Source organism: Podarcis cretensis (assembly GCF_951804945.1).
Source record: "Podarcis cretensis genome assembly, chromosome: 8".
Lineage (NCBI taxonomy): Eukaryota > Metazoa > Chordata > Lepidosauria > Squamata > Lacertidae > Podarcis > Podarcis cretensis.
The window spans coordinates 50,342,902-50,363,200 of NC_137177.1; the positions used below are offsets into that span (position 1 = coordinate 50,342,902).

General features: G+C 42.6%; 1 protein-coding gene across 11 annotated transcripts in view; it reads left to right on the forward strand.

The window, feature by feature from the left end:
• Positions 1-20,299, forward strand: part of ZFHX3 (zinc finger homeobox 3) — a 340,568-nt gene that overhangs the window by 113,293 nt on the left and 206,976 nt on the right. Inside the window, exon 1 of one of the 11 annotated variants that reach the window (XM_079989139.1) lies at positions 13,945-13,962. The exons of the other annotated variants lie outside the window; for them this stretch is intronic. The gene's annotated coding sequence lies outside the window, so the exon portion shown is untranslated. Of the gene's footprint in view, positions 1-13,944; positions 13,963-20,299 lie in introns of those variants that run through there. 11 annotated transcript variants of the gene reach the window in all.

Sequence of the window (20,299 nt, forward strand, 5' to 3'; positions counted from 1 at the left end):
GACGAAAACATCTTGCGAGTCTTGCGATTTTTTTCGCGCTCCTCCCCTTTTCTAAGTCGCTAAGCCGCTAATAGCCGCTTTGCCGCTAATAGCCGCTAAGCCGCTAATAGCGCTAATCCGCTAAGCCGCTAATAGGGTTGCTTCACAAGACGAAAAAACCGCAAGACGAAGAGACTCGTGGAACGGATTCTTTTCGTCTTGCGAGGCACCACTGTACTTCTGTAATTGAAGCCCTTTAGAACTTGTTCTGCCTATTTACTGTATTTTTCGCTCTATAAGACGCATCAGACCACAAGACACACCTAGTTTTTGGAGGAGGAAAACAAGAAAAAAAATATTCTGAATCTCAGAAGCCAGAACAGCAAGAGGGATCGCTGCCAGTGAAAGCAGCAATCCCTCTTGCTGTTCTGGCTTCTGTGATAGCTATGCAGCTTGCATTCGCTCCATAAGACGCACACACATTTCCCCTTACTTTTTAGGAGGGAAAAAGTGAGCCTTATAGAGAAAAAAATACAGTATTTACTTCCTCAGTTGCTTTCCCATTCATTCTTGGCTACACAGGATAGTAACACCAAGGTGCAAACTTGCTTCATTTCTTGTCTTAATCCAGTGATAATTCAGTATGTGGCCTGCCTTGGGCTAGCAGCAACTCCTATTTGGCTACCAAGTTTGCCAATTTGTCATCCTTTCTTGAAACTCTAGTTGTCTACATTTACTGTCTTAGATGAACTCCGTGACCTCACCTTGAGGTGTTAAGAATTGCTAAGGGCCATCAGAACCTGTGTAAATTACAGCCACGCAGACAGCATGTTGAAAAATCAATAAGTAATGAAATAGTACTGCAGCAGAGTAGCCAAGAGAGCAATGGGTGGGAAAATCCTGAGGACTCTGTTTCATTTTGTCAAATAGAAAGGAAGATGTTCTGGTGTAATGTTACAAAATTATCCCCACTGGTCAGGGAAGAAATTGAAATACAGGAGAGGTGCGAAGCAGGTGTGATACTGCCTCTCTTGGGCTCATGAAACTCTTTGCTTTCCCTTAAGAATATAGCAGCCTCTACTTAATTCTGCACTGACTTGTCGTTTGCTTTTCTATAATGAGGTAATGAAATGGATTTCTGTCTCCATGTATTCTGGGATTGGGCATCTACTGCCTTCTTTCATCACTCCATGATTGTTGTGAATGATCACCAGCATTCAGATCCACCCAGCTAGCCATGCTGGGGAGGTAGACATATTAGGAAGAATTTGTAGAATGTAGATAATAGAAATGGACAGAACAAAATGAAAAGCGAGGCCTATTTTGAGGCTCAATGCAAAACCATCCACTCACTTTAACCCTTCCAAAGATCAACACAGTCAGTTCAAAGGACAGCTGCACTTCAGTCTTCAGATTATTCAAGCAAGTCTCAGAAGAAAATAAGAATAAATATGAAGGAATTAGATTCCTGGAAAAGTGGAGAGAAGTTGGACAAAGAGAGTTTGTTCCACTTGCAGAAAAACATTTAAGGTTAGATAAGACCACTGCTTTCAAATATAAAAAAAGGGGGAGGGATTTCCAGGAAGAGAAAAACTGATCTCCTTTGCAGATTTGCATATCAGGAAGAACGTCTTAAAAGTAAGAAGAATTGGAGCAAAATTAAATGTCAGAGAACTAAATAGTCTCTGAATTATATATATATTGAACATTGATCAATCCATTCTGTGGTCCCTCACACCTACAGTCTGATATGGTAAAGTCCATGAACAGTGTCACCATTTCTGTTCTATCTGTGAAGTGGGCCTCAGCCAGACTGTACCCTTGTTTGTGCTTCTGCCCAAGTGCTTGTAAAGTTTTTTGGGGTGGATGAGTGGCATTGCAGAATCCAAGCTTGTGACTCAATTCCTTACATGTATAGAAGGATTCATAAAGTGTTTCTAAGTATCTGAAGAGAAATACACTCTGACCTGTTCACCAGAAACAACAGAACTATTTCTTTGAACAAAAAACAGGAACTGGAGGAAAATCCAGCTGCAAAACTTCAGTGCCATTTTTCTCTTTAGAGCTCTACAATCTTGAAGAACTGCCGTCAAAGCTTTTCTGAATGAGCAAATGAGAGGATTTTTTTGTTTTGGTTGTTGCCCTCCTGGGACTCATTGGAGTAGCAGGATAAAAATTAATTAGAGGCTGTTTGGAGGGGGCTTTGGAAGATCGCCTCAGGCTGCACTTCAGTCTGGTTGTTAGAAGCAATATCATCACCGCCTCCTTTCCCACTGAAGAGACCTGCCCGGGTGCGGCTGGGGGGAGCCACAGAATGTTCAACACAGACATCAGAGCCAAGAGCTTCCTCCCATAGAGATTACTTACTGCAAAATCAGTGGATCTACCTGCTGACAGCCCCAGAAATATGTCTTGTTTCATTTTCTGGTGTCTTAAAGAGGTTGCTTATGAAGCTCATAGAACACTGATTAAATATCCACTAAAGAAGATTCTTTCCCTTTACTCTTTTTCATGAATTATGCTAATCAGAAGGATGAATGGAAGGTTCTGGTAATGGAACAGTCTTTCAGTGGCTGGCTTTCTTTTTCTAGGGAATGGACCGACAGTGTGAGGATGAGGGTTACAAATATCTGTCAATCCAAATGATTGTTCATTTGGATAGGAAACTCAAATACTTCCTGGCACTGTTTTCTTCCTTACTGGAACTCTCATGCAAAGCGTGTGTGTAGGTGTAGAGCTAAACACAATGGGACTTGACTGTTGACAAGTGATCTTTGGAGGCTTCTTTGCTGGTGTGTCTGGTCTTCATGTAGTTCTACCCATTTACTGAGTTTGCTGCTTGCTGCATAGGCAGAAACTCTTCTTGACAGACTGGCAGGCATCAGTGTGTGGTAATAGGAAGCAGAATCGGGCAGGCAGCTGGTCAGACTGAAGTCCTGCAGGACCTGGGACAGTTCCTAGGGATCGCAGAAGCTGAACCAGCTATGGCGGAGGTTTTCAACCTTTTTTAGTCCATGGCTTCCTTGACCAATTGCATTCTTTCTGTGGCACCCCTGTGGGGCTCAGAAGCCCAGTTGTGTCACCCCTTGCCTGCAGAGCTGGCAGCCTCTCACTGTTTTTGGAACACCCTCCCTTGTGGAGTGTTCCCTCAGACTCCTCTCCTCTACCCTCTCCTTGGGAGTCCTCTGGGCAGCTGCCACCACCGCCCCTGGTCTCTGAGCCACCCCTCACCCCCCAAGAGAGTTGCCACCTCATGCTACCCCACAGGAACCTGGGAAGAGGATGTCCCCAGCCTTGGTGGCCCAACAGAGATTGGCCAAAGGTGAACGTGAGGCCAGCAATGGCAGCAGTGGGCGCTGCTGGGCCTGCATGGCGGAAAGTCTCCCCTTCAGCACTGGGCACCTAGCTCCCAGGCAGGCCTTGCACACAGCAAGCACAAGAAAGGCCAGTACCCGCCTTTGGAGATTATAGTCAAGGCTGCTGCAACAAACAGCTGTGCAAGCCTTTGGGAGGCAGAGATGCAAGAGGGCATCAGAGGAGGGAGGGAAGGAAAGAGGGAAAGAGGCCACTGTTGCCCACAGCACCCCTGACCACCATTAAAGGCACCTCAGGGTGCCACGACACACAGGTTGAAAACCACCAAGGTATGGGCTCCACTGAACCCTTATTTCCTCAAGTAAAATCTGATGTCAGCCAGAGCCCCTTCCCCACCTCCCCAAGTGGCACAGGGATTGAACTGTGCTGCTGCTGAGTGGCCTCAGATTGTGTCTTTTGCCTTCTCCAGGGTGGGGGTGGGGGTCAGTAAGAGCAAATATCACATTCAGATCCCTCTTCTGAAAGGTTTGGGCAGCCACTCCCAGATTTAGAGTTAGGTGACTGCCTCCTTCTTCAGGAGATATGATTGGGGTCTTCTTCAACTGCTTCTATCTCTGCTGAATTTAGAGGCCATGAGATCTCCTGGGCAATTGTTCCTGGCTCCAGTTCACTACCGGAGTAAATTGAGATCCAGGGACATTTATATGTATGACTTAGATAGGATTATTCTGCCCTTCAAGAAGCATTCTAAGAATCATTGTTGTGTATGTTCAGTTTTGCTTTGCTTTTTGCCATACCTTCCTTTGCTAAACAGTTTTCAGGCATCAGGAGACTTAAATTATACCAGTTCCTTGAGAGACCATTTCTGAGGTCTCCCAGCCCAGCCTGGCCTACTTCCCATTTTTCCACTGAGAAGAAACAGAAGTCATTATCTCATCGCAGCACTGCAGCTTTTTAAGTTCAATGTCAATAGCTAGTTAGGAAAGGGCAAGGCAGGTCAGGGATTAGGACTTCAACTGTCCTTGCTGTTTCTCTGTGGAATGATCTGCTGTTTTCATCGGTGTAATAAATAAATAAAAAAGATTCCCATGCCACTATCTCAGAAGTGATCAGAAAAGGAAAATGTCAGTTTTAGAACTGACAGAATTCTGATAAAAATGTGGAAGTGTGTGAGTTTTTGTGTGAAAGAGAAATATTTTGCTGATTTTAAAAACTTAAAAACCCCCTATTTATTCTCATCTTTTTCACAAGCAGCTTGGCAGTCCCTTCCTTAGTTTCTTTGGATTGTAACTAACTACTCAGAGTAGACCCATTGATATTAATGAAATTAATCATGTCCTTTAACTTCATTGGGTCTACTCTGAGTTGGACTAGCATTGAAAAAATATTTCTAGAGAGCACCCCTCATATAAATATCAAGGCAGTGTACAACAAAATACGCAAGTACAATAAAAAATAAAATACCATAAAAACAATATTAAAAAATCATTAAAATGACTGACTCATCTCAGAAAAAATGTAAACAACAGGACAGGACTGTCACCATAAAAAGGTCTTCAAGAGATGCCTGAAAAACAGCAGTGAGAATCACTGCTAAACCTTTGCTAGAAGAGTATTCCACAGTATGGGGCCAGCAACATTACATGCCTGACTTCAAGCTGAAGCCAGTTGGGCTTCTGAAGCATCCAGATTCTGCATAGAATTCTGAGTTAATTTTACTTGGCCTTGTGTCTACTAGCTTTCCATAATCTTTTAATGTCACAACTTGTACCAGAAGTTGCAATCACATCCCTTCTCCCTCCTACAGAAATATAAGTGTATGAAAGAGTTTTCAGAACATCTCTTTATTTTTCTTGAATTACAAAAGTCCTATTCAGTTAGTAGCTTAGGTGATAGCTGTTGCATGAGGGGCATAGTAGGTTTGTGCTCCCTAGTCCTGCCCTCACTATTTCATCCCCTGCTGGCTCCACCATGTTGAGTGGGGAGCCTGCTCCACATGCCAGATTTAGGACTCTAATGTGGGCATGCGGAATAGGCTCCCCATTTCAGAGTTACAATTTCCAGACAGGTTTAACAATCAATCTCTCTTCACAAGGAACTCTGGGAATTCTAGCTCTGGGAGGGGAATAGGGGCCTCTGAACAACTCTCAGCACAACTCTCTTAAACTACAGCTCCCAAAATTCTTTGGGGAAGCCACGAATGTTTAAATAGGTATTATAGCACTTTAAATGTACAGTGTGAATGTGTCCCAAGACTACACTCCTAAACACTTATTCTGGGACTAACAGTAAATTATATGGACTTCAGTGACATTGACTTTAAAGTATAAATTGTGTCCAATGGAGCTTATTTGTAGTTTAATAGATTAATTTATGAATATATAATCTAGTATTTTTTCTGTTTGGGGCGAGGGAATGGCAATCTGAAGGACCTTTTTTATTCTTGATTTTATACATGTTGCTTTTTTATAAGCTTGCTTTCAATTTTAATGTATATTTTATAGTCTTTGTAAACCACTTATATGTTTTATTTACAGTTAAGTGGTATACAGATCTTGTTAAATAAATACATAAGTGAATCTCCATTGTTTCTCCAAAACAAGTCCTGCCTGACAGATCTCATTTCCTTTTTTGATAGTTACAAGTTTGGTGGATCAAGGGAAGGCTGTGGACATATGCTTTTTACAAGGTGTCCCATGATATTCCTGTGGAGAAGCTGGATGAGGTTACTGTTAGGTGGATTTGTAGCTGGTTGACTGGTTGACTGACCAAACCCAAATAGTGCTCACTAATGCTTCCCTGTCATCCTGAAAAAAGTGATAAGTGGGGTACCACAGGGTTCTGTCCTTGGCCTGTTGTTGCTGAATGTCTTTATAAACAACTTGGATGCTCATCCAATTTTCAGATGGCACCAAACTGGGAGGGGTAGATAATGCCACAGAAGACAAAATCGGGATTCAAAATGACCTTAACAGGTTGGAGAACTGGGCCCAAACTAATAAAATGAATTTCAATAGGGACAAATGTAAGGTTCTACACTTAGGCAGAAAGAACCAGCTGCACAAATATAGGATGGGGGACACCTGTCTTGTATATGTGAAAAGGATCTAGGAGTCTTAGTAGACCACAAACGTAACATGAATCAACAGTGTGATGCAGCTGCAAAGAAAGCTAATGCTATTCTAGGCTGCATCAATAGAAGTCTAGTGTCCAGATCAAGGGAAGTCATAGAACCTTTCTATTCTGCCTTGGTCAAACCACACCTGGAATATTGTGTCCAGTTCTAGGCACCACAGTTTAAGAAGGATATTGACAAGCTGGAATGTGTGCAGAGGAGGGTGACCAAGATGAACAAGGGTCTGGAAACCAAGTCTTATGAGGAATGGCTGAGGGAGTTGGGTATGTTTAGTCTGGAAAAGAAAAGAATGAGAGAAGGGCTGTCACATGGAAGATGGAGCAAGCTTGATTTTTGCTGCTCCAGAGGGTATGACTCCAACCAATAGATTCAAGTTACAAGAAAGTAGATTCTGATTAAACATCAGGAAGAACTTTCTGACTGTACCTTTCTAATAAAGGTATAGGAGTTGGCTGGACTGTTGTTGCTTGGGGGCGGGCAGTTGGCAACTCTAGATCAAGGACCAGTGGATGTCCCTATCTATGATGGATTTGGAGAAGGGAGGATAATTTTTCATAGTGGCAGGCCCCCTTCTGCAAGGGTTTGCCCAGAAATAATCCTGATAGATGCACCACAGGCTAATTCTGGCCCCAAACCTTATGGGCTATCTGACTGTTTGGGAGGTTTACTAATCTTACCTGACAACCATCCCTTAATTCCAGCACTAGAAATATTAAATGTAAGTATTAAAGGAGCTCAGAAGACAAAGAACTTAACAAAACTTTTTGGAACATTATTAGAACACAAAGGTGTAGCTTAGCATCTGTGGAGTTGCATGTGAGGCATTCAGATAAATTCCTTTTTAAATCCAATGGACTGTAAAATGGACTGAAAAGTCCATGTGATTTGAAAAGTTTATTTGAAAAAGTGATGTGAAAATAAAACTGCCAATATCATAATGCCATTATACATACCTATTAGTGTGACCACACGGGCTTCTGTGTGCACTTCCAGTCACTGCACTTCAAAATGGATATCATAACACTGGGAAAGGGGCAACCAACATGATTGAATCCCCTATGAGGAAAGGTTACAATATATGTGTTTAGAGAAAAGGCGAGCAAGTGGGGATATGATAAATTATGTGTAAAATTATGTATAGTGTGGAAAAAGTGGATACTGACTCAAGAAAGCTAGTAAAGGCTGTGGCACAACTCTGCCCTTTAAAATGTATTTATTTAAAATCCTTTATCTACCACTTGGTGTGCCAAAGCCCAGTCTGTCACTTTTGTATTGCCTGGTGTCTCTAGTCTTCCTGCACATCCAGGTGAAAAAGCCAGGTTTCCTCTCTGAGACACACTCTCTGATACTATCTTGCCTGAGAGGGGTGCAAATCAGGCAAAGCTTGCATTGTAGTAGTTAGCACTGTGGCAGCCCTCCTCCCATTTGTCCAAACGGTCTTAGTGTTGCTTCCTGAAGTACATGGCCATTTATCCTGAAGTACATGGCCATTTACCGTTGGCTGGGCTTAGCAATCTGTCACTCAAAGCCACCTGCGGAAAAAAGCTTATAAATCATCATTTATTTGTATGCTACCTTTCCATAGTAAATTATGCTCATGGCAGCTCACATCAAAATGGTTTACATAATTCACCAAGAGTTACAAAACATTAAAAATTAAATAGTTATATAAAAATGAACTAATGAAAGCATCTCATATTAATAATGAAACAATAAAATTAAAGAATCCACTGATAATTCATAAGAAGGTCTGACAATAAAAATACAAGAATATAACCCAGATGAACAGCAAAAAACCAAAAACAAAACAAAATACATTTCCAAAACCAACTCAAATTTTGGCAAAATAAATGCAAGCAGATAATAAGGGGTACAAAATATTAATGAATGCGGAGCACATCTCTGAAAACATAAGACTAACAATAATATTTTTAAACATATATTAGAAGCAGGAAACCATCTAAGGAGTTAGTTGGACTGTTGAATGACAAGTGAATTAAAGATGTGCTTAAGAAGGATGATACTTGTGCCTGAGTTCTTCAGGAACAGAATCTGAAAAACTGAGGCAAATAGTGGTGACAATAGATGAAATTCTAAGCCTTACTGTCAAATTAAAATTTTAAAAATTACTGGATCTGCATGGTATCCATCCATCCATCCATTGGGAATTGTAGCTCTGTGGGGATCTCCTAACAATTCTTAGCACTTTTCAGTCCCCAGGATTCTTTGGAGGAAGCCATGTCTATTAGTGGTATGTAAGTATGGTGTGGGTGACGCAGGTGGCGCTGTGGGTTAAAGCCTCAGCGCCTAGGACTTGCCGATCGAAAGGTCGGCGGTTCGAATCCCTGCGGCGGGGTGCGCTCCCGCTGCTCGGTCCCAGCGCCTGCCAACCTAGCAGTTCGAAAGCACCTCCGGGTGCAAGTAGATAAATAGGGACCGCTTACCAGCGGGAAGGTAAACGGCGTTTCTGTGTGCGGCTCTGGCTCGCCAGAGCAGCGATGTCACGCTGGCCACGTGACCCGGAAGTGTCTCCGGACAGCGCTGGCCCCTGGCCTCTTAAGTGAGATGGGCGCACAACCCCAGAGTCTGTCAAGACTGGCCCGTACGGGCAGGGGTACCTTTACCTTTACCTTTAAGTATGGTGTGGGTGTGACCAAACTCACAAGAAATTAACAAAGAGCAACCATGATCACACCACCATTGTCGGCCAAAAAAACCCAGTTATGGTTTATTCTTTGTTTGCATCATACTAGCTCTTGTGGCAGAGATCAAGAAGGTGTGTTTACCAAGAGCTGGAGAAGAGCAGCTCATCTATGAGCCATCAAAACAGTATTCTTGTCTTTGGCTTTACCTGAACCTTTGAGGGGAGGCGTTCATCCTTTTCCTGGGTAGCTCATAGTTTTCTTGCTTGTGGGTGTCAATTTAAAAGTATTTTATTGTTTTGTTTTAAAAAAACAGATCTCACTTTCTTCCAAAAAAGAAATGAAAAAGGCAGGTTCTCTGGAAAATGAGTAATGAGGCTCAATTTGATTAAAATGATGATTGCACGTAGAATATATTGAAATCACAGATAGCTGCTTGGTTTAATTTAGAATGTAGAAACACAATGTATCTGACTGTGAGTACACTGCGTGCCACTGAATTCTAGACATTTTCATGTCATGTCCTTCTGGCTTATCTCAATGATTGTATAGTCAATGTAAGGTGAATATATGTGATGAGAAGCTGAAGCCTTTGTGATATGGGTGGATGACCACCTGAAAAAAAATGTATTAATTGATTATGGGTTGCTGACAGGTTATTCCTGTTCTTTTCGTCTTTCCTTGTCAATCTAGGAATTATTTATTATTTACATTGTGGTTATAAATTTCTAAAAAAAAGTTTTTAAAAAGAAAAGATTTTGAAGGTTCCTGGGAAACATTTAGTAGTGCAGCAAGGAGAGTTGTTCCTGATACATAGATGGTTCTGCAAAAAAATATTTTCCATTTATGTCTTTGGGGAGGAAGCACATATAGCTGAGTGCTAAAGCAGCTCCTTTGCATGCAGAGGCCCCCAGGTTCAACATCCTCATTGTCATCTCTAGTTTAAAAAGGGATTAGGTAGCAGGCTGTGGAAATTACCTCTTTCTGCCCAAGGAGACCATTCTGGATAGCCACTGCAAGTCAGAGTAGACAGACAGACCTGTTATAAGGCAGTGTCTTTATATGAAAGGAAGTGCTATCAAGTGACCTTTTAAAAAAAGAAAAACTGATAGGAATGGCTATCAGATAAACTTACAGACTTCTGCAGATGTGGGTGGAACCTTGAGATTTATTTACAGAGTTTATTGCATTATAGCATTGACTCTTCAGATTTTTATTTTTTTTACAGTGATGCATGGATGAATATTTAAACTGCACATAACTTTTTTCTCAAGGCTGACAGCCTTTCACAGTACGCAGGAAACAGACAGATATATATTTCAATTGACACTTTAGGCATTACATGTATTTGCCACTACATCTTTCATGTTGCTGGAAAGAGTTCAGGCCTGGGAGTTCAGCTTATTGACTCCTGCAGAGATTCTTAGTGGCCTGTGAGAATTCTGGAGCAGCCTTTCCCCTCATCTTCCCAAGGGCTACCTAAAGGCCTGAGAGCCTTAGGGAATATAAAGAGAGTTGACATCCAGGCAAGGGAGCGTTTGCTACCATTTCCTGAAGAGACCAACAGTGGCCAAAGGAAAACTGGACAAGAGTTGTGACTATGGCCAGAGTTTCCAGGGAGCACAAGTGCCCATACCCTGGAATCCTAAGGAGAGTTGAAATCCAGAAAATTTCTGCCTTGGAAGCAGATTAAGAAACAATTAGTTGACCTACTCCTGAGACAAATTTGAGTTGGGTGAGGACTCAAATAGGTGTTGTTATTAGAACCTCCAAAAGATTGTTACTGTCTCAGTAATGTGATAGAACACCACCACACATGCCTAAGCTGCACTGTTGCTTGTCTTGGGACAGGATGAGAGGCGGCATCTATGGGTGCTTCTGCATAACATGGGGTTGTATAATCATTCAGCTCAAGCAGCTCTTCCTTAGCCCATGCTGGTTCCCTGCTCACAGGGAGGAAGGTAGGCAGCTGTAGGACCAACAGGAAATGTATTTTTCTGTTATGCAATGGCCAGTGTAACTGGATATTTTCATGTTCTGTATGGCACCTGCTTTCTCTAGAATACTTCCTCGGATTCTTGTTACAGTGTCAAGTCAGAATTGCAGCCAGCTTTTGTTTGAAAGCATATCAAAGTGCAAGTAGATAAATAGGTACCGCTCTGGCAGGAAGGTAAACAGCGTTTCCGTGCGCTGCTCTGATTCGCCAGAAGCGGCTTAGTCATGCTGGCCACATGACTCGGAAGCTGTACGCCGGCTCCCTCAGCCAATAAAGCGAGATGAGCACCGCAACCTCAGAGTCGGTCACGACTGGACCTAATGGTCAGTGGTCCTTTTACCTTTTTAAAGTATTTTAAACTTTCATTAGAAAATAATATTTGGAATAGATTCCCTTTCTTTGTTGTTTAGTCGTTTAGTCGTGTCCGACTCTTCATGACCCCATGGGCCAGAGCACGTCAGGCACTCCTGTCTTCCACTGCCTCCCGCAGTTTGGTCAAACTCATGCTGGTAGCTTCAAGAACACTGTCCAACCATCTCGTCTTCTGTCGTCCCCTTCTCCTTGTGCCCTCAATCTTTCCCAACATCAGGGTCTTTTCCAGGGAGTCTTCTCTTCTCATGAGGTAGCCAAAGTATTGGAGCCTCAGCTTCACGAAATGTCCTTCCAGTAAGCACTCAGGGCTGATTTCCTTAAGAATAGAGAGGTTTGATTTTCTTGCCGTCCATGGGACTCTCAAGAGTCTCCTCCAGCACCATAATTCAAAAGCATCAATTCTTTGGCGATCAGCCAGCTCTCACTTCCATACATCACTACTGGGAAAACCATAGCTTTTACTATACGGACCTTTGTTGGGAAGGTGATGTCTCTGCTTTTTAAGATGCTGTCTAGGTTTGTCATTGCTTTTCTCCCAAGAAGCAGGCGTCTTTTAATTTCATGACTGCTGTCCCTTTCTTACTCCACCCTAAAACTTATCATGCACTCCCAGGTGTGAATGTGAATAAGAATAATTAATTAATTAATTAATTAATTGTGATTTACTTATGACATTAGTTTCCTGCTATGTGGTACCCAAAATATTCCTGACACAGCACGTATGGAAGGCATTGAGGCATTGCTACTGGCAGGTGTAAGTTGCCCATGACTCACTTCCATAAAGGAGCATGCTCAACACGCAAACCTGGTAGACCTTCATCTTGGTATTGGTTGTTAGCATCACATTCTCCCATACCCTTTTGGAGAGGCCATTGCTATAGCTGCCTTACCAATGCGATTGTACAGCTCAGAATCAATGAAAAGGTCGCTGGTTATGGTGGAGCCCAGACAGACAAAACCACCTACCACCTCAAGCATGTGGCAGGCACCAGGCCTGTTGGCAGACCAACTCTGCGTTATAAAGATGTCTGCAAATGTGACATGTAGGTTGGCAGCATTAAACCCGCCATGTGGGAATCCCTTGCAATTGACAGCAGTGCCTGGAGACAGACAGGTTGTGTATCCACAGCCGTGACCAGAGGAAAAATGACTGCAGGGAGGAGCTCAGAGAAAATAAAGTCCATGGTACATCTGTAACAGCAAAACTGGATGCCTTCATATGCCCCAGCTGCAATAAAAGATGTCTTTCCTGTATTGGTCTCTACAGCCACAGCAGGCACTGTAACTCTCAGACGGTTTGACTTTACTCCCAATGGCACACTCATCTGTTATCTCTTGGGCAGATGGATGCCAATATACATGCAACATAGATAACATAAGGTTAACTAGGCAACTTACAATGAATAAGTACAAAAGCAATTTAAATAAAAAATGAGACATAAAACCATAACACCCAAAGGAACATAAATAAATACAACAAACAACACTTCACCACACATCCCAGAATATTAAAAAATGGAACTTGTGTGTCAACCAGAGCTCTTCCCATATCCAGATACTGTTTCACCTCCCTCTGTGCTATGATTGGGAAAAGGTGGGAAAATTTCTATAAGTTGTTGTCTGTAAACTCTTCATGAGTGAAAAACGAGAGATGCTGGAGCTGTAGACAGTTCACTAAGTTTCGCTGACTGATGGATCAGCAAACTTGGGAGAAAATCAAAATTATTTGCAAACAACTTAACTTGAAGTCTACATAGAGAATAGTTAAAAGATGTCAAAACCAAACAGTTAGCATCATAAAATAAAAGTAGATACTACAAGCTGCGGCATGTCACAGCTTTCAGGTAGCACAGCTCTGCAAAAGCACAAAAGGCCTTCAGTATCGGGTAATGAGGTGCAGCTAGTTACATTTAAGAAAGAACACCAAGACCTACTTGAGAACTCCGCCCTTTCTTCCCAGGGCAGTTGGGATTTAAAGCCGCTATTCAGAAAAGTGTTAGGAATTTTGGGAGCAGTATACAAAACACTGCTTTTTCCCATAGCCGGGGTGGGGGAGGGGAAAGGCTTCCTTGTCTGTTCCCTTCCTCCTCCCAAAAGCTCCCATCAGTGAAAGAGAAACAAAAAACCATATCAGGCCAAAACAAGCTTGAGCACCATGAGAAATCAAGGCTACCAGAATGGCATTTGACACTGTCAGGCTGCAGCTGAAGAACAAGGGAAACGTTTTCGTACGACTGTCACTGACCCACAGGCCCTCACTCCTAACCTTGCTCTCCCACATATGTTTCTCATTTCCTTGCTTATAGCTGGCCCAAGCTAATGATCTGTGTTTTGGCAGCCATCCCATGCTTGGCATACTGCCTGCCTTGTTCTCATTGTCCCAGCTACTTACAAAACCTCTGCCCCACCCTCTCTCTCTGCAGCCCATGCCTTTTCTGCACAGCTACCATCTTGAATGCTGTCTCTGCCACCCAAACATATCCCATCAGTAACAGCCTGAAGAAATTGCCCATGGGTGAGGGGTGAGTTAAACACAAAAACAGTGGAAATCCAAACAAATCAGCCCAGCAGAGTCTTGCTGCTATAAATACTGAGGAACACAGGCTATTTTGAGGGATGGTGGCATGGGAAAGTTCTGTCTGGAATCTCAGATCTAGCAGAGGAGACAGTTATTTCCAGTGGACATGGGAAGAGGGACTAACTACTCAGAGTAAGATGGGAGAGGGCATCAAACTTCCTGACTGAAATAGGAATCCAATATGATAACAGATATGATTTCTGTCTTCATAATCAATGAAAGGCTGACAGGGATTAGGTGTTTAACTTTCAACTTTTAGGTAACAAGGCAAGAAGCAAATAATTAAGCTTCTTTCTATCAAACCAAACAGATTTCTCATATGACTGCCCCTGTAATTTGTCATGCACTATTATGGTGTGAGCCATTATTGACTGATGGTCCTGGGTTGATATCAAGCAATGCAAGGCATAGCACAATTCCCTTTTATGTGCAGTACAAAATGTTAGTGTGGGTGCAAAATGTTCCCACTCACATTTAAGGTGGTTAAGAAGCTTCTCTTGGTTGCTCATATGTGCTTGTATATGGACGGGGATCTTCATTTCATGGGCCACATTATAGCTTTCCAAGATCTGTACCCCCTGCTTTATAGCCATTAGGTCCTGTTCATGTATTAGAGAATAAATGAGGGGATTATTGATAAAAATGCTTGATAAAATACGTTCAGGAATATGAAAGACCATATTCCCTCGTGAACCTACCTGGGTTTTGAGATACAGTATTCAGGGGAAGCCCATCTCCCTTCTCAGTGGTTACTCCCAGACTTTGAAACTCCCTCTCTAAAAAAGCTAGACTGGCTCCCTCCTTGCTGTTCTTCCACTGGCAAGTGAAATCTTTCTTGTTCCAACAGGGAATTGACTGCTTTTAATGAGAATTGACTGCTTTTAATGAGAGGGCTTGTGCTGTTTTTATTGTAATTATTGGTATGTTTTAAACAGATTTTATGTATGCCTGTAGTTTCTATCAATGTTTAATTGTGTTTTAATTATTGATGTTTCTATGTTTTTAGCAGTTCTTGTTTTTATCTGTAAGTCACCTTGAGCCCCATCAGGGGAAAATGGTGGGAAATACATACATACATTGCTTTTTTTTTCTAAAAAAATGTTTAGGGGTACTCTAATTTTCCTACTCATATTGAAATACTGCCCCTCAGTGGGGCCAAACTTAGATTCACAAAATGTTTAGGGGTATGCGTACCCCTACGTCCCCAAAGAAGAAAAGCACTTCATGCATACATGCATAGATACAAAAAACAAACAATACCATTATTGTCCACATCAAGGCTATGTGTAGCTCCTCCACCCAGCCTGGTCTTTGATAGTTCAATCAGCAGGTTGTCAGTATTAAGATCTAATGAACCCTCTGAAGATGTTTTTAAGGCGACCTTCATACTGAGTGTTCTGGGTGCAACAGTAACCATGGATATATTTATTTAGGCATTTATTCCCCATCTTTTATCCAAAAGGGTTCTCAGAGACTTACAAGCCTGACCTAAATCTGTGCTAAGATGGTCCCTGCCCTCCGGCTCACATGCTATGCAGACATGACACAAAAGGGAAAAGTGATGAGAGGGAGAAGGGAAAAGCAGGCTCAAGCACAAGTTCTTAAAGTGCTAAAAATATGATGCCTGTTCTGGAGGTTGCAAAGTTTTAAACTGCATCCTATCATGTAGAGATGGAGTATATGTCATATTTTTCATTTCTGCATGTTATTCTACTGTTAAGGACACAATTGCTGGGTAGTTTAAAAGTTGGGAACCAAAACTGGAGTTATGGCAGGAAAAATGCAGATTTCAAACCCAGAACTGGCATCTACATGGTTAAAATATCATCACATTTCATCCATCTTAAATTTCCCATAAACATTCAGCAAAGCAATTTCACTCAATCACACGTATTAACTACTTAAATTCTCCTCTCCAAGGATGTGGATTGTTATTTTATGCCAAATGTGCTGTAATTAAGTTTGACATAAGCACATGGATTAAATATGTGGTTTGGGGGACAAATGGCAGATTTTTTTCTTTCTCTCTCTGTTGTTATGGCCATATGGAGAATGCAACCAGATAATGGATAGATTTCCAAATATCTCTTTCTTGTTATTTTTTTGTATAATAATTGAAAAGGCTCATGTTAATGCAGGGGTTGTAGCAGCTCGAGGACCAATTATTTTGAGGTGATTAAAAAAGAGGAGAAATAAGATAGGCTTTTCCATCTTACTCAGGAGCACCTTGATAGATGATTTATATATTGCAAGCTTCTGCTACTTAATAATAATAAATTTTTATTTATACCCCACCCTCCCCGGCCAGGGCTGGGCTCAGGGCAGCTAACACCAAATATGAATTACAATAAAACGTAATAGAAGAAACAATAACAAACAAACAAACAATTAAAATACGGCTTAAAATACAGCTTAAAATGCAGCCTCATTTTAGTAGTAGTACTTAAGGTAGGCGATCTCTGTCATAGCAGTGGCAGGCAGAATTTTGACTAGGTACACATTGCTTTGTGCAGGTATTTAGTAAAACTGAATAACTTCACCATATAGTGCACTCCATTTTACATAGAGTCATTCAGGGCACAGGAATAAGTGAACATACCCTGCCCTTTTATTTGGCTACTGGGATGCCAATTTTATTCCAGGGCCAGCCATGTTATCAGTCTCTGCAATAGGGGGTAGTCCTCCATTACATTGCACCTATCAAGTCAACTACCCTGGCCAAAGACAGGTGTTCCTTTATGTTTGGTGCTGGGAAGACAAGGAAATGTGTAGTGGCCAGAAGGCAGGCATCGCTGCAGAGAGATGCTTTTAAGAGATGCTGAGACTCCACAATGGGTTGGGAATGTGGCAGAATATGGGCAAAAGGGAAATAACATGGAGATCAGGGTTAATAGCAGGAGTTGTGTGTGCCTCTGGATGGCTGCCTGATAAGGGCCTGCAAAAGTAGGAATTTAATAGGTTCCAACCAGCTGAGGTCAGCTTTGTGCTGTAACCCCAGGTAACATCACCAATGGTAATATCACCAGTAGAGAAGGGTACAGGTAAAATAGCCTTTTCTTGTGCATTTCTTAATTGTAGGGACCTGCCTCTCACCACTTACTATGCCATGTGCCAATTTGCAGAGATATCTCAGTACTTTGAAATGAACTTTGTTGCTATATGTCAATAAATTAAATCTTGATTCAGAGAAGCAAGTTGGATTAGGAGAAACATCACATCTCTTCAGCCCTAGAGTTTTGTGACTTAATACATTCTCTATTAACCTATAGACCTTGAGCTGCTTTTATAACTACCACTACAGGCAGGGAAGGAGCCCTGGCAGTGTTCGCTATTTTTACATTTGCTCATGTCTACCTGTCCTCAATCTCCTTCTGCGTGTTTCCAGATATCCTATCCTTATTAGTTATTGGTTCCCCCTTTTTCATAACTAAATACTGGCAGAATGTCTGAAACAGAGCAGATATGGTGTAACTTCAACTCCTCACAGCAACAGCCTACCACTTCTGCCAGTATAATAATAATAATAATAATAATAATAATAATAATAATAATAATAATAATAATAATGGGTTCATCCAACTAAGAGCTCATCCATACTTCCACTTGTCCTGTGCCTAGAAAGTGTGGCTCCAAGTGGTTTGACCTGCACTTTCTAGGCATGGGTCCAAGCAGTTTTCTCCTTGCCCTGCTCCCTTCCCCAGAGAAAACCCACCTTTTAATGCTAAATTGGAGCAAACGTCCATCTGGAGAAAACCTGAATTGCTGCTTGCTCAAGTTGAATGCTAAAGAGTGGTTTTCCCTGGGGCGGGAAGCAGTGGGACAAGAGGAAGTGTGGACAAGCACTTAGAATAAACCCATTGAAATTAATGCACTTAAGTTAGGGATCATCCAGACTTGCTTTTGTGCCATGTTTCTAGGCACAGGCCCACACTTTAAAGCTCCATTTTTAAGTGCCTTTTTTAACGCTAGCACTGTTCCACTGAATTGCCATTTGTTCCACTTCAGCATGAAATAGTGGGTTTTCCTTGTGAAAGAGGTGGTGGGGGGTGGGGAGAGCACTTGGACACAGACCAGGAAAACACAGACATGTGCCTAGAAAGCACAGGACAGAGGTTACGTGTGGATGAGCCCTTTGTCACATCCATCAATTTCAATAGGTCTCCTTTGAGTTAGACTAACACTGGATACAACCCACTAACTCCACAGTGAGAGACCACAATTTAGACAATAGTTGCATAGGATTGAGGTCAAAACTCGGGCCTCCTATCATGCACTCTAGCACTATGCGATTTTTCAATATATTAGCCAAAATCAGTTTTGAAATCACACTGCGATAATGATTTTGACCTGGCAATATGCAGCAATATATCACTACTTGCTATTCGCATGAGGGAGGGCAGGGCAGCCAATTTCATGGCACCACCGATATTGCACAGTGATCTCAGCCAATAACCATGCTGATCTGAGCTGCCTTACCTCACGCTGATGGAGAGGCACGGCCATCACTGCTGATCTGAGTTGCCTTTCCTCACTTGAAGGCACTGTGGCACTACCTTCACCTGGCACTGAGGCAGAGCAGCTTTTCTCAGTCAGCAGGAAAGCAGCAGTAGCCACAGTGGACACTCACTTGATCTCCATGACTGCTCCTTCCCACATCCCCACGCCTGATCTGCACACACCCCATCTGCACGATCTCCGTGACTGCTCCTTCCCTCATCCTCATGCCTGATCTCTAATTTCAGACGTTGTGATATGGTGCAATATTGTGATATTTAGCTGCTGATGCTGAAAACCAGATATTGCTCAGCCCTAATCCACACTTAGTTCTCTCAATAGGGAACTTTGATAATGGGAATCTGGGAGAAATGGCCCTTTGAAACACTTAGCACAATGAAGCCTGTCTTCATAACACTCACTTCATAACACTCGTAGGAACCTGAGCACATTGCTAACTTTTCTCTTCCTAGAACTGTAGCAGATACCGTATTTTTCGCCCTATAGGATGCACTTTTCCCCCTCCAAAAATGAAGGGGAAATCTGTGTGCGTCCTATGGGGCGAATGCAGGCTTTCGCTGAAGCTTTCGCTGAAGCTTGGTGCGCACCAACCCCTCTCGCTCTCCAGGCTTCAGGAAGCTATCAGCTAGCCTGTGGATAGCAGCCTGCTGCCTGGAGCGCTGGGCGCTCTGAAGCAGAGCGCCCCACGCTTCAGGCAGATATCCTTTTCTCCTCTAAAAACTACGGTAGGTGCGTTTTTAAAAGCTCGGGCTTCCCCCGCGGCTGGGGGGGAATAATTTTTTTTCTTTATTCCCCCCCCCCCAAAAAAAAAATTAGGTGCGTCCTATGGGCCGATGCGTCCTATAGGGCGAAAAATACGGTACATCATCTTGGGACTCCGGACACAAACATACAATAACAACCCTCAATCTCTCCAACAACTAGAGCGCCAAGCAGGCACATACAGAGCTTGTCTGAGGCCCAGGGCAGGACTCTTGTTGGAATAAAGTTATAAACTCAAACAAAAAAGCAGCCAGTGTCTGGTGGGGTCCCCCCAGCCAGTTTAGCTCATTGAGGCACAGGGCAAGTGTACTTGGCTGCTCACTCCCCTGTATGGGCCTGGTGCCAGGATAGAGCACCTCTTACTGGTAAGCAAGAAAGGGGAAACACTTGCTTCAGAGTAAGGCTGCTGCACCTGTTTCTGAAGTTTCTGACTCCTGGAAAGGCCAAGCTTTTTGCTTAAACATTGCCATGATTGGGTAAACTCAGGAACACCTTTGCCTTACAGAAGCACCATTTGGGTGCCTGTAGTCAACAAGTGGATGCACACACAAAGGGTTTAGGGGGGAGGGATGAGTATACTCAGTCACTGCAGTCTCTCCCCGCTCTCTCCATGGAGAGGAGAGGCAGAAGCTGAGCTGTAAGCATAGGCTGCACACTGGGGATGGGGGACAGAGCTGGCCCATCTTGCAAAATAGCAGGGGTGGGGGGAGGACACATGAGTTGCCAGAGCAAGGGATGGTAAAAAAGGATATTGTAGAGTAGGAAAAGATCCAGAAAAAGGCAGCCAAAATGATCAAGGGGATGGGGCAACTTCCCTATGAGGCAAGGTTACAGATTTGGGACTTTTTTGTTTGGAGAAAAGGTGAATAAGGGATAAGGGGTGACATGATAGAAATTTATAAAATTATGCAGGATTTAGTAAGTGATAGAGAAAAATATTTCTCCCTCACCCATAACACTAAAATCCATGGGCAATTATTGAAGCTGAATGTTGGAGGATCCAG